The 16,485-nt window shown below is 42.0% G+C and overlaps 1 protein-coding gene across 12 annotated transcripts in view; it reads left to right on the top strand.

Annotated features, from left to right (window-relative positions):
* The window catches only part of ROBO2 (roundabout guidance receptor 2), a 770,916-nt gene that overhangs the window by 38,227 nt on the left and 716,204 nt on the right, over positions 1–16,485 (top strand). The gene's annotated exons all lie outside the window — the stretch shown is intronic.

Genomic DNA, 16,485 nt, shown 5'->3' on the forward strand with positions numbered 1-16,485 from the left:
CCCCATCGGCCTGGGAGGACTCCTGGTGGCCGACCGCACTGGGAACAGCTCCAGCACCCACCGACCATGCACGCAACCTAGGGGTAATCCTCGACTCCACCCTCTCCATGACAAAGCAGGTCAACGCCGTCTCTTCCTCCTGCATGAACACCCTCTGCATGCTCCGCAGGATCTCCAAGTGGATCCCCACCGAAACGAGAAAAACGGTCACACAGGCCCTCGTCATCAACAGACTGGACTACGGAAACGCCCTCTACGCAGGAACCTCGGCCCAACTCCTGAACCGGCTTCAACGCATCCAGAATGCCTCTGCACGCCTGATGCTCGACATCCCACGCCGCAGCCACAACACACCCCACCTGAGAGACCTGCACTGGCTCCTCGTCAACAAGAGGATAACCTTCAAGCTCCTCACTCACGCACACAAGGCACTCCAAAACCAGACCAGTGTACCTCAACAACCATCCCAGCTTCTACACCCCCATCCGCCAGCTCCACTCCGCCGACCGTTCCCTCCCCACCGTTTCCCTATCAGACGTCTGTCTGCTGGTTTTGTTGTGGGTACTGGGCTTCCTCAAATTCGATTTTAGTATTAGATTTGGAGAACACTAATGATTTTCTTGTGACCATGCCACATACACTCCCAGCTTCGAAAATCCCGTTTAGTGTGGCGGAAGACTTTCACCTTCTTAAATGACCTGGCACTATACACTGTGAGTCTGTTTACAGTAAGGCAAACAGGAGCTACGGAAAATTGGGTATGGTTGCCCCGGGAAATTTTACCCTACTGGTTAGCAAGTGCTCAGGAGGCACACTTCCCACTACCTGGTGCCAAGCATAAATGTGCCAACTTCATCTGAACACTGCTGGACTTGCTAAAGGATACCAGGTGGACTGAGACTGCTGCTCTTGGCATTGGTGCCCTACAAGAAGGACCGTAGGAGGTTGTACCCCCTTACAATTGAAATCCAAGGACCGAAAGATCTTCTAGGTTCATAGGGGTGATCCCTGTGCTTAATGAACATAAAAAATCTGTTAAGGACATTCAGATGAAGAATCCCAGCTAACGAGTGGCGACAGGACCTGACTTGGCTGTTAAATTCTTCCTGACACTGTGAAGGTCTCTAAGTGCTCCTTAAGACTTGGGGCATTTGAAGTGTACTTCTGTGGTTGTTTGGTCACCAAAAAAAGTTTGGGAAGTTTTTCATAACTTTTGCTCCAGAGTTCCAATGGGACTGACTGCAAAAAGTATCTGACCGGTCTTAGATTATACCTCGGTCCTGGTCTGAAGCGACCATTCACTACAATTCGAGCTTTGCAGTTCTTGTTATGTTATGTTAATATATTTATTAAGCGCGCGAATACCCGAGGTGTCTTGGGGCTGAAAGGTAGAGTAAGCGAGTTCCTGCAAGACGTGGGTCTCTATTTCTCAAATAGCCAGGTTTTCAAGGCCTTCCTAAAGGCAAATAGAGTTGAGAGCGTTCTGATGGAGAATGGGAGTGCATTTCAGAGTTAGGGGGCAGTTTCCCTGAAGCTACTGCCACCCTAGCTGGATTTGAAGACTCTCGGAATTGTTAGCAATTTAGCTCCTTCAGAGCGCAGATGCCTTTTTGTCAAATACCAGTAAAGTAGGCGTCTCAGGAACATGGGGCCAGTATCCTCAAATGCTCTATATGTGATGCAGAGGGCCTTAAAGATGATGCGGTTCCTGACTGGTAGCCATTGCAGCTTATGCAGCTGGTTTCGAACTGACAAGTGCCTAGGAATTCCCAGCAGAAGCATCGCAGCCACATTTTGGATCATTTTCAAGTTATCGAGTTGTTTTTCAGGCATGCCAAGATAGAGACCATTACAATAATCCAGTTTTGCAAGAATCCAAGAAAAAAATCACTGTTTTCTTACTATCCGTGGGGATAAAAGGTGGTATTTTTTTGATGGTTTTATGCAACAAAAAAAACTCGACGAGGAGAGGGCATTAACCTGTGCTTTGAAATTCAGTGTGTTATCAATAATCACACCAAAGTTCTTTGCCTTGTTACCTAGAATGGGTGCTGTTCCAAGTTCGTCCGGCCACCAGTTCTGTGACCAGTTTGGCAGAAAGTTGCTGAACGTTATTACTTCTGTTTTCTCTGAGTTTAATCTCAGACAAAGAGACCGCCAACCTGCAATCCTTAAAGTTTTGCATTGGTAGTGTAGTAGTTTTTGATACCGACAGTACAATTGGTGTATCATCTGCATAAGATGTCAGCGCCAGTCCGAAAGATCTTATGAGTTTTGCCAGTTCTGATACATAAATGTTAAGAGTGTGGGGCTCAAGGATGAGCCCTGAGGGACTCTGCATGAGAGGGTGAAAGGAGGAGACTACTGATTGTATTCTGCCCGACAGAAAAGATGAGAACAGTGTAAGTGCTTTGTCAGAAGCGCCGAAGGAATTTAGACAATTTAGCAGAAGATTGTGGTCGACAGTATCGAAAGCTGCCGATAGATCAAGCAAAATCAGAGCAGCAGCTCCCCCTGTGTCTCACCACTATTTTCTCTTAAATAATAAAAACATTCATATTTCTGGTTCCCCTTATTGGATTTTTGCAATCTTGGTGTCATTTTGTTAATTAAATTCAACTCGTATTTGTTATAGATTAGAGTTGGATTGTATTGTGTTTTAGGCTTCTTAATTATTTTGGTACTTCTAAATTCTTCACACATTTTCCTTTACGTTATTCCAGTCTTTTCTGTTCCATAGCTTCCAGGGTTTGAGCTCGGGTTTAAACTACAGAAACCTTTGACGGGACCTAACAGGACAGTGACTTTATTGCTTGTGGTGGGCACCATTCCATCCCAATTAATATTTCACTTTCTCACAGTGTGTCAATGAATAAGGAATTGAATAACACAAAAACGTCTAAAGGCAGAGAAAGTAATTTATATACACCAATACACAAAATTTGGGAATTTGAGAGACATTTTTATTAACACAACATGCAAACCTATTCTGCTAAGGTGAACCTTAAGCTAGGCGATGACCATTACATCCCACAAACACACTGTAGTGTGATGTTATTCACTCACATAATCCTGATACTTGATTAATATGTATTTCAGCATCAAAGTAATAAACTATTTTAAATAGACAATTTTTGTGTACGTTTATATTGCACTGTATAGACATATCGATGTAAATTGTTAAGAAAAAGCTTTTGTTAGGGGAATATACCATTTATTGCATTCTTGATTAGTTCTAAGGCCAATTCTTGAAACATGTTTCTCTCTGTTTTATCAGATGATATTTACTTGCAAACTTTGTTGTCATTACTCTGAATTGGGAGTAGTGTAATCCAATCATTTGCGTCATTTGGCCTGGATTACCTTGAAGGGACAAACAAGAAATTAAGAGGGACGAGGAATATGAAGGTGCTGTAGTCTATGTGCTTGACCTCTGTGTTCTAGCACAGATTTCAGTCTGACAATACAGAAATAATTAACAAATGAGTCTTGTTCCATGAACTTCCATAGACACCTTGAAGAGATATATTCAACTGTGATGATTGAAATTTGGAATTTGGCATTTGCTGGCTTATCGCATATGAAATATGTGGTAGATGTAAACAAAGAAATAGTACTTCTCTAGATTATGGCCCAGATTTAGAATTTGGCAGATGTGAGACACCCACCAAAATCGACCGATGTGCTGTCTGGCCTATTTAGAGAGTAGAGATTACTATATAATATGGTGGAAAGGACGGTCACCTGTTGGCAGCTGTCTACTAAACTCTAAATCTGGTAGTCCCAACCTCTGCTGAATGCTATGGGTTATTCATGTGTTAGACGATAATATCAAAGACAAAGATCCCTTATTATGCAGTCTGTAATATCTCTCCTAAATGTTCTATTATTAATGTAATTGATGTTTGATTAGCACACATTCTGACTGTCATTTGTATTGGATTTTAACAATTTCAGTTAGTCTTGGGATGACCTTCCAAATAGTTCAGAGAATAAGCAGGAATGTATTTAGAATGTGGAAAAAAGTTGGTTCTGTCAGGTACAGAATTGATTTTGGTTTACTGAATAATAACCAACAGAAACAACAACAGTGAACGACAATGCTCCCAACTTTTCAGTAATAATCAATGAAAAGCGAAGAAAGGCAAACACCATAAATCAAAAACAAAAAGACACCAAAATTAAATTAATCAAAGTCTGTATTTAAGGATAAATCCATTTGTTCTTTTACATTTTATGGTGTTGAGAGGTGTTAAGAGGGCTATCAAAGTACATAAACTTACAATTTGTTCCAACGGCAAAGGTGATCTAGTGAAAAAAGTGTTGAAAAAGTGCTGAATGTGAACAAAATATATACAGTGCTGTACGAATTGCTGAAACTTGTGTTTGCCTTTCTTTGCTTTTCATTGATTATTACTGAAAAGTTGGGAGTATTGTCGTTCATTGTTGTTTATTTCAATTGTTTATTATTCAGTAAACCAAAATCACTGACAGCGGGAGGGGGGCGGGAAACCTACACGGACAGCGGGCGGGGTGGGGAAACATACGCGGACAGCGGGGCGGGAAACATACGCGGACAGCGGGGCGGGAAACATACACGGACAGCGGGGCGGGAGGGGGGCGAGAAACATACACGGGCAGGGGGAAGAAGGCAAGAAGACAGCAGAAGGCAGGGGGAAAAACGCAAGAGGACAGCGAGGAACGGCTTACCTTCACTGCGAAGGAAACAAAATGGCGGCCTCAAGCTTCAGGGATTTTTCGGATTTGGGGGCGTGTTCGGTGTTCAGAAGTAGGAGTGCCTAAAAAGTGGAAAGAAGAACACCGAACACACCTCCAAATCCGAAAAGGACGGAGCCTATTTGGAGTGAAGGCTCTCTCCTCCAATGGCTGGCCTCCATTTAGGAAGCCAGCCAATGGGAGAGAGCCAAAATTAGAGGCGGGATGAAGAGCCCCTCTAAGAGACATAAGATCTCGCTACTTCCGGTTCTGACGAACCGGAAAGTACCGAGACCTAAACAAGCTTACACCTTTCATGCAGACCAACCAATTAACAATTTGGGACTAGTACTTACAAAATATATGTCTAGAAGTAAAAAGCAATTGCACAAGCTGAGTAAATCACAGAGGTGCACAGAAGTCAGGGCCCTTCCCAGTCTCTGAAGTTCCTAAGCATAACTTTAGCTCAAAGCCCAGTCTAAATGTCCCCATGGCTAATTATCTGGGCACCCATATAGCAAGCTCACAGGAGCTCACTGAATCAAAACACTAGAAATAAACTGCTGAACACACAAGCCCCCTGGTACTCGCCCTCCCTCGAGATTTGTTGCACCAACAACGCACAGATACACTAATTACACAGTAGATTTTCAAAAGTCAATATAAGAGAACGCAAAAAAGGTTTAAGTATTTTAATGTTCTCCATCAGTTACACACACAATGTTTATTTCAATTTGTTTAAATGAGCCGACCTGTCTACCTATTTTTTAAATATACACGGAGCTAAAAGTTTTGCTTTTTTTAAATATAACAGTGAGTTACAGCACCCACTGTGAGTTATCGCAAGGCTACCACAGTAGAGAGCAACCTTTCGAACCCGGCAATAACCATAGGGTGTTGGGTTTATTGCTTGTCATACACAATAATATACAACTATGAAAATGAGTTTTGTTTTTTTGGAACGGAGAGAATTCAATTTAGTTTGACAGGTGATATATTAAATGCGAGGGTAGTAGTAAACCCGGGGTTTTCCTTTACTTAAGAGAAATAACTGTAGTGTGGAGCTCTCCTTTATGTCACATAAAAGTATTCGAAAGGTGTTCAGTCTGCAGATACTGAATAAGAAAGCCGTGTGCGCAACGTTTAGAATCAATTTGCTTCACTTGCAAGCCACCTCAATGGCTGTGTTATGCAAATTAACCAAGACCGGTAGACAAAATGGCCCTCCTGCGCCGTAATGTCTGTATCGAAAGGGCCAATTTTGGAAAGACACGTACATATTCAAAGCATTGTATCGGCTACTGTAAGGGCCTAATTAGCCTGGCTGTGGAAAACAATTGCAAAGGCATCTGCTTGCCTAATTTTGAGAGAGAATCTACCAGATGGAGGCTGGAGATTTAAGTGATTAGACGGTGGTAGATTGGAATACAAATTGGATTAAGAGAAATTAGATTGATATAAATCGAATTGAGTCACAAGAGTTTGTGCTGCTCCAACCAAGGGGCAGTGGATTATGGGAGAAGCAGATGCTCCGATGAGGACGGAATTAATGTGACTTTGTCAGTCCATCTGGGAGGACCTGAATATCGAGTGTATCTCTAATCTCTCTGTCCATTTATCAATGCCATAATGTTAATTAGTACTTCATTTATTTAGTTACTTTGGGAGGAAAAAAGACACACAAACTCACCTCAGCCCTTCTCACTTTGCAAACCTGTTGTTTTTCCAAGAAATTAATAGCCAGTTTCTGAATGTTTGGCAACATATCTAATATGACATAAAAGTAATGGTTGCATAATTAAAAAAAAAAAAAGTTACGCCAAAATCAATTCAGTAAATCATGGAGCTTTTTTAATTTTTTATGATTACCTCAATTTGACATTATAAATAAAGCTTGGTTTTGTAAGTTACTTGATGTGAAAATGAATTACATTTAAAAAAAATGCTTTGGGTCATTACAGCTAATCCCTAGAGTCGTTGTGGAAATATTAATAATTTATTTTAAGCCCAACATGAAGTGTTATTAGTTTTCAGACATGTGGTCGAGACTTGCATTTAGAGATAGTTGCCCACCTTTTGTTTTTTTTCTAACATAATTCCCACATATGGTCACCATATAATCCTCTTGTAGATAAGTGATGTAAATATGCCAGTGCCACACATTCATATTGTGTGTCTGTCTGGAAAATTCAACATGTAGTTATCAATCGTTTTCCTGAGCTCAACACTTCCTGTACGAATCAGTTCTAGAGCCTACTGGGCACAGGGCCTGTGGTTTAAGCTTCCAGTTAAAAGGCAATGGAAAGGAATTAATGAGTGAGCTAGGAAGGCAATATGCTGCAGTGCTCCCATCGCGTGCCCGTCAAGTAACGTAGTACTCAAAAGAGCGTAACTTGAGAGGTTTGCCAATCCTTTAGAATGTAATCCAGACTAATCTGTTGAGTGGATGACGATGGTGCCCTCATGTATGGCTTGTTAACATTTCACCTTTTTCTCTCTGTGGGATTAGTTATTTGAAAACACTCAGAAGGTGGCTTCTATGAGAACACATGCCTCCCTTAGTCTTTGGCGTGCAAATCCACTGGTTAAAGAATTAACAAAGGCAAGGAATTGGAAAGGTAAAGAGGCAAAGAGAAGGAATGAATATAAACATATAGGGCCTAAATTAGAGCTAGGTAGTAACAGGAAGGGTTGCAACCTCAAAAAATAACGTCATATACAGAAGAGAATTAGCCTATGGAATTTCCTCAGTCAGACACATGTGACAAAGAAATTTGATTGGTGTTTTATTTTTTGGATTTAACCCTCCCTTACGATACTAGATAGATTTTGTATCAATTTACAGCCTTAACTAATTCCTATAACGTTACATACATACGACTTAACTATGTTTGCCAGTGCGTGAGAACATTTTGCCGTGAACGTTCAGGCATGCCATGCCATTGCAGCAGTGACATCATTGCTCCTGATGTAAAGACCACTGGATGATTCCATCATCTGGCTTTCCCCATTGTAACAACGAGTGGGTTCCTATGCCAGAACCCGGCAAAGAGACAGAATGAAAGAGTGTTTACTTTGGCAGAACTGTTCGAATAGTCGTAATTTAGCAAGTCCACTATGATTCATATGATAGTAATTCATAACACAGACACATGCACTGTCATGCAGTGTGTTGCACATAACATACCATACATTCACCCTAAAACACCAACCCTGCTCTCCACATTTCAGGTCCCATTTTTTGCAACCTCAGCTATGATTAATCACTCATTGGGTCACATGTTGCACACCATTAACAATGCTCTGTACACCCCACCTGTCCTTTTCATCCCCATAACTACGCCCTGTATCGTCCCAACTGTCATTCTCCTTTTTTTCAGTTTGGCAAGGGTTTGTGACACCCAGTCGCATGCTGTTCCGTCTCAGCCTTGCTTTTTGAAGCACCATCTATGCTACTGAACTGTTCCCCTGGCTTGGGGAATCATCGACCACACGCTGAGTAAGGGAGGAACAATGTGAATACCCCAGAATTACTATGGGCACCCACAGTCAGGCAGTGCATATCTACAGTTAGAGTCTGTATACCACACACTCTTGTACAAACCCTCAGTTATGACTTGCACACTTGTAGCCACATTATACTTATCAAACACTAGGCCTTAAAGACTTCCATCAAGGTTAAGCACACCCTAAGTAGCACTCTGCACATGTTTCCTGCAATCTCGAAACCCTTAAAACCCTACGCTCTGCTTTACACCCCCCCACTAAAAATGTCACGTCTGAAGTTACGCATTTTTTGCTTGATCAATATGGCAGCAGCACGAGGGTAGCGTCTCCACAGAGCATGTGGATACCATTGACTGCCTCCACCACTGTCTTACTACCAGCTTACTGAGATAGAGTTGAGGCTCTGAGGTGGACCTCATCCAACATGGGCTGCTTAGCATGCGGCCCCACAGTTCTGGCCAGGCTAGCCTGCTTTTTTGCTGCTGTTGGCATGCTTTCATCCAGTCCTCTCTCATCCAGTGACCAAACAGCTGCTGTGCATGGGGGTGGCAAGCTTTAACTCTTGATCGGTGGTTAGTTTGGAGTGCTGGGGATTAGGGGCACTGACAAAGATCAGACCTGAACTCTGGTATGGAGAACAGCCAGATGGTTTAGGTGGGCCATGGTTGAGCTTGCCAGATTTGGCAATTACCATCCGTATGGGCTGTTGATGCCCATCCACTATGTCACCAAGTTGTGTGGTCCTGTCCCCCTTGTCATCAGTGCTGGCTTTTGGGCTGCCTCGATTGCCTGGATTAGGGGTGACCCTTGAGATGGATGAATGTCAACATCCTGCTCGCCCACACATTCAGTTTGTGACACACATGGAGGCTTCCATGAGATGCCAAATCTCTCTGAAAACTGATTCTTGGTGTCATTATGACCACCATATTGGAAATGAAAACAGCTGCCTATCCATTTTTCTTTAGTTTTCTTGTGTAGTCTTGGCAAATTTTCATGTTGGAGACAGTAACAAAATGTAAGTATTTATATTTCGGTGGGATGTCTATTTGAATTGTTAGAACTGTGTAAAATGTGGCTATGCGATAAAACCTTAGTCATTTACTTGTGTGAACCTATCATGCTCTTAGGCTTGTTCAACCTCAGCACTGCACTCCAAAATGTCAACCAAGCAATGTATACTGTCCGTCTCACTCCGAAACCTCCGCCATATTCTGCATATATTCTGCTACACTCCAAATATCCTCAGCCACACTCTGGATACCCACATTAATGTGTAGAAAACCTTTAACCATGCTCTGCTCAACCTCAGTGACTTCTGCAGACCCTCAAATATTCTAGGTAAACCTTCAGGCATAGCTAAATAGAAACAAGGACTACCTTGCCAGGGTAAATTTCAAGGTCCCTTCAGGCATATTCAGTACACCTTTAGCCGTACTAAACACACCCCTAGCCTCACATTACCTACAATAAATCATGCTCTGTACATCCAAAAACAGCATGCCAACATCCTAGGCCATCAATGCAAACACTCAGACATGCCATTTGCATTTATTACCATTTTCATCTTCAGCCGTGCTTGTGCACACTGTCTTTCCCAGTACAATATTACTGCCATGCTCTGTTATTCTTAACCATGGTCTGTGCATCTTCATCAGGGCCGGACTGGCCGTAGCTGGCACCGGGCAATCCCCCGGTGCGCCACATGGGTAGGGGCCAGTTTTGGGCCCCTGGGGGCCGTTTTTGTTACAGGGCATGCTGCAAAAACGGCCCTGTGACAAAATCAGCCGAAACCCGGCCCTGACAAAGAGCTCAACCGCACCCCCAACCCCCGAGGCGGGTGGAAGGGGGGCCGGCCGAGCACTTTGTCAGGGCCGGTTTTGGTTCCCAGTCCGGCCCTGATCTTCATCCAAACTCTGAGCATGCTTAGCAATTCCCAGTGCATACCCAATGACTCATTGGCATGTACCCATGAAAAACTAATTTATCTTTGCGCTGCTTTCTCTCAGGTGCGCTGAACCCACCAATAGCAATAATCTGAACACTATGCCACAATGCATATTTGCTGACACATTCTGCATACTCCGTTACTCTGTAAAGATTAAGTCCCATTATAAATACCTACACTCAGTCTCATGCCTTAGCCAAGTTCTGCATGCTCATAATTAAGATTTGCTCATGATCATTGATACCTCTCAGCATCTCTATCTTCACTCTTGCCACACTTAAACAGTGCTTTAACAACACTCAACTGATGTTATTAATGCCCCATGTTCCCCACTTTCTTAAACATACTCTGTACATCCTGATGGAATTCCTATCCGGGTTTGAATAAATTGTCCTTCACCTCCCAGGTGAAATGTGTGTTTGAACATGTTTTAGCATTCTTAGCTCTTTGAGAAAGATCCTGTCCCTACTTCCCTCACACTGCTAGAAGATGGTAATTCACGTCCTCCTAACCTTTCGGCTGGGTTATGCCAATGCCTTGTATTGGGGTCTCCCACTGCACCAACTTAAGAGTCTCCAGTTGGTGCAGAATGCCGCAGCCCAGCTCCTTCTAAATATTCAGAAAAACTACTCAATTCATGCAGTTTTTAAAAAAGTTAATTGGCTGCCAGTTCAGCTCAATGGACTTGTGCTGGCCCATAAAGCTTTTTATGGGTTAGGTCCTGGCTACCTAGCCACTAGACTCCCACATTATCCTTGGGCAAGAACTCTGTGCTCTTTGGATGTGCTGCTGACTGTGGTGCCAACAATCAAGAAGAAGAAATGGAGAGGTACCACTTTCTCTGCTCTGACAGCTTCTGGCTGGTATGCTCTTCCTCTATACCTGCATGCAGGGCCAGACTGACTACCGGGCAGTTTGGAATGCTGCCGAGCTGGGGGCTGATTTAATTGTAGTGGGGGCTGATTTTGTTCATGGAGACCTGCGTGTGCTTTGAAATAATGAAAGCAAAACAAATTTAGTTTAGTGCACGCCGGTCCCCAGCAACAAAATCGGCCCCCAGCTCAGTAGCATTCCAAATGCCGGACTGGGAACCAGAACCGGCCCTGGCAATGTGCTCGGCCGGCCCCCCTCTCCCCCTCCGGGAGGAGAGGGGAGGGGGAGAGGGGGGGAGTGGGAGAGGTGCGACCGCGCACTGTGACAGGGCCGGTTTTCGGCCGTTTTTGTTACAGGGCCGTTTTTGCAGCATAACGGCCCTGTAACAAAAACGGCCCCAGGGGCCCAAAACCGGCCCCCAACCATGCGGCCCACCGGGGGATTTCCCGGTGCCCTCAACGGCCAGTCCGGGCCTGGGCCCTGCCTGCATGCTACTAAAGATGAAGATTCTTTTAAATGTAGCCTAAAAACCTGGTTGCTTAACTGTGTCTTCTCATTTATTTGTCGTAGTGGTCGATGAGCCTTCAGCGCCGGGGTACTCTGTAGAGTAGCCGTGTGCTCAACAAATATTACCTGATTGATTCATGGGACTTGAGGTATGAACATGTTTGCATATTCACAATAGAGTCAAGCGAGTTTAGGTGGAATCAGGGGGCCCGATTCACAGAACTAAATTAAGACAAAATCCTAAACTTACTACCATTTTGGTATTCACAGAAGGCACTTACTCATTTCGATATTCACAGAAGTTAGGACTCCTAAATGCCTTCTGTGAATACCGAAAGTCTTAAAGTTAGGATTTTTCTCAGTTTAGGAGCCCTAAAGTTAGGAGTCCTAACTTTACTACTCCTAAACTGAGAAAAATCCTTACTTTAAGACTTTCTGTATTCACAGAAGGCATTTAGGAGTCCTAAAGTCAGGACTCCTAACTTCTGTGAATACTAAAATGAGTAAGTGACTTCTGTAAATACCAAAATGGTAGTAAGTTTTGGATTTTGTCTTAAGTTAGTTCTGTGAATCGGGCCCAGGGTGCGTACCACTTGCCATATGTAAGGTATATACCGACCTACACAGGGATGGAAAGGTACTCTGAGGAGGTGGGACCTCACACAATGCAAAAGATCGTGTCTATTTACTTACCACTATAAAGGGCTGTATGCGTATTTCTGAGTAGATGCCCAAACCTAGTAAATGTGGTCTTCTACGTTGATTCTAATGGATACTGTATTTTTTTAATTAGTTGCTATGGGCTGTGTGACACAATTTGTTGTTCCATCTGCTAACACAAATTATCTTAGGACCGCTGCATAGTTTTATCAGTGATAAACCGCCACAAATGCTGTGCATGGATCTTATATTGACCTTATATTCGGTTATCTTTAACAAATGATGAATGTGAGAATCATGCAAAACTATCTGCAGAAATACAATCGAAGTTTGCTCTTTAATTAAGGAGTTTGTGGCTTCAAGATTGCTTGTAATATACAAACCAGGCTCGCTAATGAGGCCACTAGCATCTTTAAGGTCATTTGGCAGGCACTGAAAGCTATGCTTGTAGGCCATATGTTTTACTTGATGACCAAGTGCATGCACACACTTGGATGAGCGTTATTGAAACCACTGGAGTCAAAAATGTAAGCGTGAAACTCCCATAAAGTATGTTAAATTGCTAAAAATCTGTCGCTCATTAACACCTTCAGCGCGGCGCAGATTCCTGCGCTGTGCTGAACGTTCTAATGAGCCAACGGGCTCATGACGGAACAGTTCTGTCATGAACACAGGCCAACCGACGCTCATGACGGAACGGTTCCGTCAATAGCATCGAAGGGGTTAAAATCAAGACCTATCTATAATTTGCTCTTCTCGTAGTTCTATGTTAAGTGTCCACTGCCCCTTATCATTTATTCTGTTCTATTTAAATATATTACAAATAAAAATCATGAAGTTGTTCTTAAGAGAAACTTAAGGAGATGAGGCTTTACATTCGGTTATAACCCCAATATTTGGGAGAGCTCCACTACATTAAAAAGTATGCTCGTATTAGCATTATCACATTTATAGCCTCCCTTGCAAATCCTCCAATCCTGAAAGACACTATTGCTCAAATAATGTCCCTATCAAAAACTTTGCCATTATAAACACTGTACATGATTGAGAAATACAGGGAGGCAGGGAAGCGTGTTATTAATTTCAGAAGGAGCCATGAAATGGCACTTGGGTAGGGACCTCAGTGCTTTGCCCTTTGGTCTCCAAGGATTTAATTTAGCCTTTGCGGTTTCAGCTATTGTCTACAAAATCGTTTTACAAACTGATGTGATTTAGCACAAAACCGAGGAGGGCTTGAGCTGGGCAAAGAAGTATTCTATTCTTTTGAAAACGAAATTAGTCGGTTTTTTCCCCATGGTTTGAGCTAAGATTTGGTGACTGATGGATTTTGTGACCAGCTGTTTGCTAACTACAAATGATGAGTCAAAAGCATAATTTCATGGTATGCTGGATTATTTTGGCACTGTCTATTAAATATCGCATTTTATTGATAATGTCAGGAATTAAGTATTAGCGCCCCTCTCGCTGTCTATTAGGTCAGTAGATGCATGTGCTCACATAATTGGAATCACTTATGCTAGCTAAAACTATTCAGTGCTATGATGTCCTTCATTTTTTTTTAACTTAGATTGCAAAATGGTGAAAGATTATAAAGGCAAATCTCTCTCACCATAGTGTCAACCATACACATCCATAAGAATACCTAGGACTGTATGAATATGCTCCTTCCCCAAGAAATGGTACACTTCTGATTGTGGGGTCAGTAACAAAACTCAGAGTTGCCCTCACATTTGTTGGAGAATGCTTGCACATTTGCAAGCACACATTAACACACCCACTCTTTCTCTCTTACAGACTAGTAAAAGAGTAATGATGTTACCACTCGCTCCTCATCCTCCTCAAAGCATTTCTCACTGTTCATTCACTTTTCCAGAGCTTCCTGCCCTACTAAGTGTCATGCATGTTCTTGTTCCAAGTAGCATCTCTATTCTGTCTGTAACCATTCCTTTCGTTGTGGTCTGAGCACACATGATCATGGCAACTCTATTCCCATGTTTCTAGTGCGGTAATGTCCTTAAACTTTACCTCCCATGTGGCCATCTTCAGAGATTCTAGCAGGACTCACAGTGCAATGCCTGCCTCTTTCAATGGTGGGTGGATTTTATCTCCACTTACTATTGGAATTTCTTTTAGACTATCATATTTTGATAATCTCCTGTTCATCCAAAAGTTCACTGTTTGTTGAAATGTATAGATTACCCTCTTTGCTAAAGCAAAGCACTGTTGCTTAGTCTCTCCCAAACTAACACCAGTAAATGTAATATGCACTTTTGCTAAAAAGATGAGTACTTGGTTCAGTCAATAAGCTTTCCAGTCGTGTCTCAACACTGGTTGGCCGATCACCTTGCTCAAGGCACCCTTGTTATCCAGCAGTGTATTACTTATATTATGTAAACTCCTTCCTCAATGGTTTGCTGTGCAATGACAACATTCAAACCGTGCATTTAAATCTGACTCTAAACATAAGAAGCAAAATGATCAAATTGGAAAAGATTTAAAGGCTAGCCCACAATTTAAGTCCAAAAATCGAGGTTTGGACTTGTGATTCAACCACTTGGGGCCATATTTTCCAATGCAGGTGAATGTAACTTTTGAAGAGTTATTAGGGAATCAATTAAAAACAGATCAATAGAGGAATTGAGATTCCAGCCTTTAGTGTCAAAAGGAAAGAGATTACCTATCAATTTAATAAAACGATTCTTTTATTGTGAATGAATGGGTAAATGGGCTTCTATAGTCTTATACAAAGAGATCTGTACTCTCTTGGACCACCTGGAACAGACACGTGCACCCAATCTTCCACATTGCTTCTAAATGTGTTGAAGTTATATATGTTTATCTGATGGAAAGGAATTCCACTGTCCATCTATGGTACCAGAAACTCATTTTTGGCTTTATATAGAGTTTAGCAGACAAGACACTCCACCATAAGCATGGCACAGATACTGTCTGCTGTATTGAAAGTGCATTTTAGCCAATGGTACTGATAATGGGGTGGGGGGATGGAATAGCCATCAAGCTAAGTTTAGTTTTCAGCCCCTGACTGAAGAAGCATTAGACCAGTGTAAAAAACAGAGCCACGAAGATCCTTTTTTCTAAATAACCATCTTTAAACAGAAGTCAACTTGGTACATAAAGTAAATCTATGGATTTAAGGGAGGAGATGTGATTTCATTACCTAATGTCATGATTAGTTTAACTCCTGGATTTTGGGTTACCTGAAAGAAGACTACCAATCAGCTAGTAATACAGAAATCAACACTGTCGTACAAGTCGGTTCTAAAATTGACCAACATTCTATTTCTCAATGTGAGGAGATGCTTCATCATTCTAATTTAAGAACTGTTTGTTATTGGTTGTCTTTTGGTTTTATGCCATCATCCATGATGAAAACGAGATATTTCCCTTTCCTAGCTTTTAATAGCTTTGAACCAGTTCATGAAGGAATATGTAAACTCAATTTACTCTTCCTCTGCCAAAAGCCCATACATCCAAGGTTTTAATCCATATTGAATGGATATTTATACGTTCATGTAATATTAGGTACTATAATTTTACTTGAAATAGTAGGAGTAGTTGCCCATATCAATATGGGCACAGCACTTGGCATCCTTTTGTCAAATAACATTGTCAAACGTTCTAGATTACTGTTATATTTTAAATCCTTTAACTTGCCTATACATGATGGCGCATATGCAAGTAAATCAAATAAACCGAATTAAACTTTACCTCAATTTCCTTCAACTAATCCTTAATTTTATGTGCAAAAATAACTCTGAAAGAGAGAATCCTGGGTACTAAAAACAGTTGGTTAGCATTTCCAGTTTAGGACTCATTCTTGCAATACCATGGTGTCTGCATGATTTATTTAGTAGGAAGTCTGTCTGCACATATTGACCCGAAGTACTAAGCAGAAAAAACCAGACAAATGCTTAAGTTATTTTATAGATATACATATGAAAGCTTGCATATGCCTCTGTGAAATAAAAAAAATATGGAAACATATTGAAGGTCTTGCAGATGCGATAATCTTCCATTTGCAGCAAAATATGGATAGTGGCTCGCCCATTATCTTGTTTACAGCTGAGAAAGCGGATTTCGCGACTTCTTTCAGCCTTTGCAGTCGCGCAAAAAACACATTACCCTGCATTTTCATAGTTGGATCCATTTCATTGCTTAGTCGTGCTGTTCAGCCGCAGCGTGACAATTGTGGAATGGGAATTTAAAGTGATAGTCAATTATTTTAAGCAGGGAATGGTGCAAACTAGTCCCGT

Source organism: Lissotriton vulgaris, chromosome 8 (genome assembly GCF_964263255.1).
Source record: "Lissotriton vulgaris chromosome 8, aLisVul1.2, whole genome shotgun sequence".
Taxonomy (NCBI): domain Eukaryota; kingdom Metazoa; phylum Chordata; class Amphibia; order Caudata; family Salamandridae; genus Lissotriton; species Lissotriton vulgaris.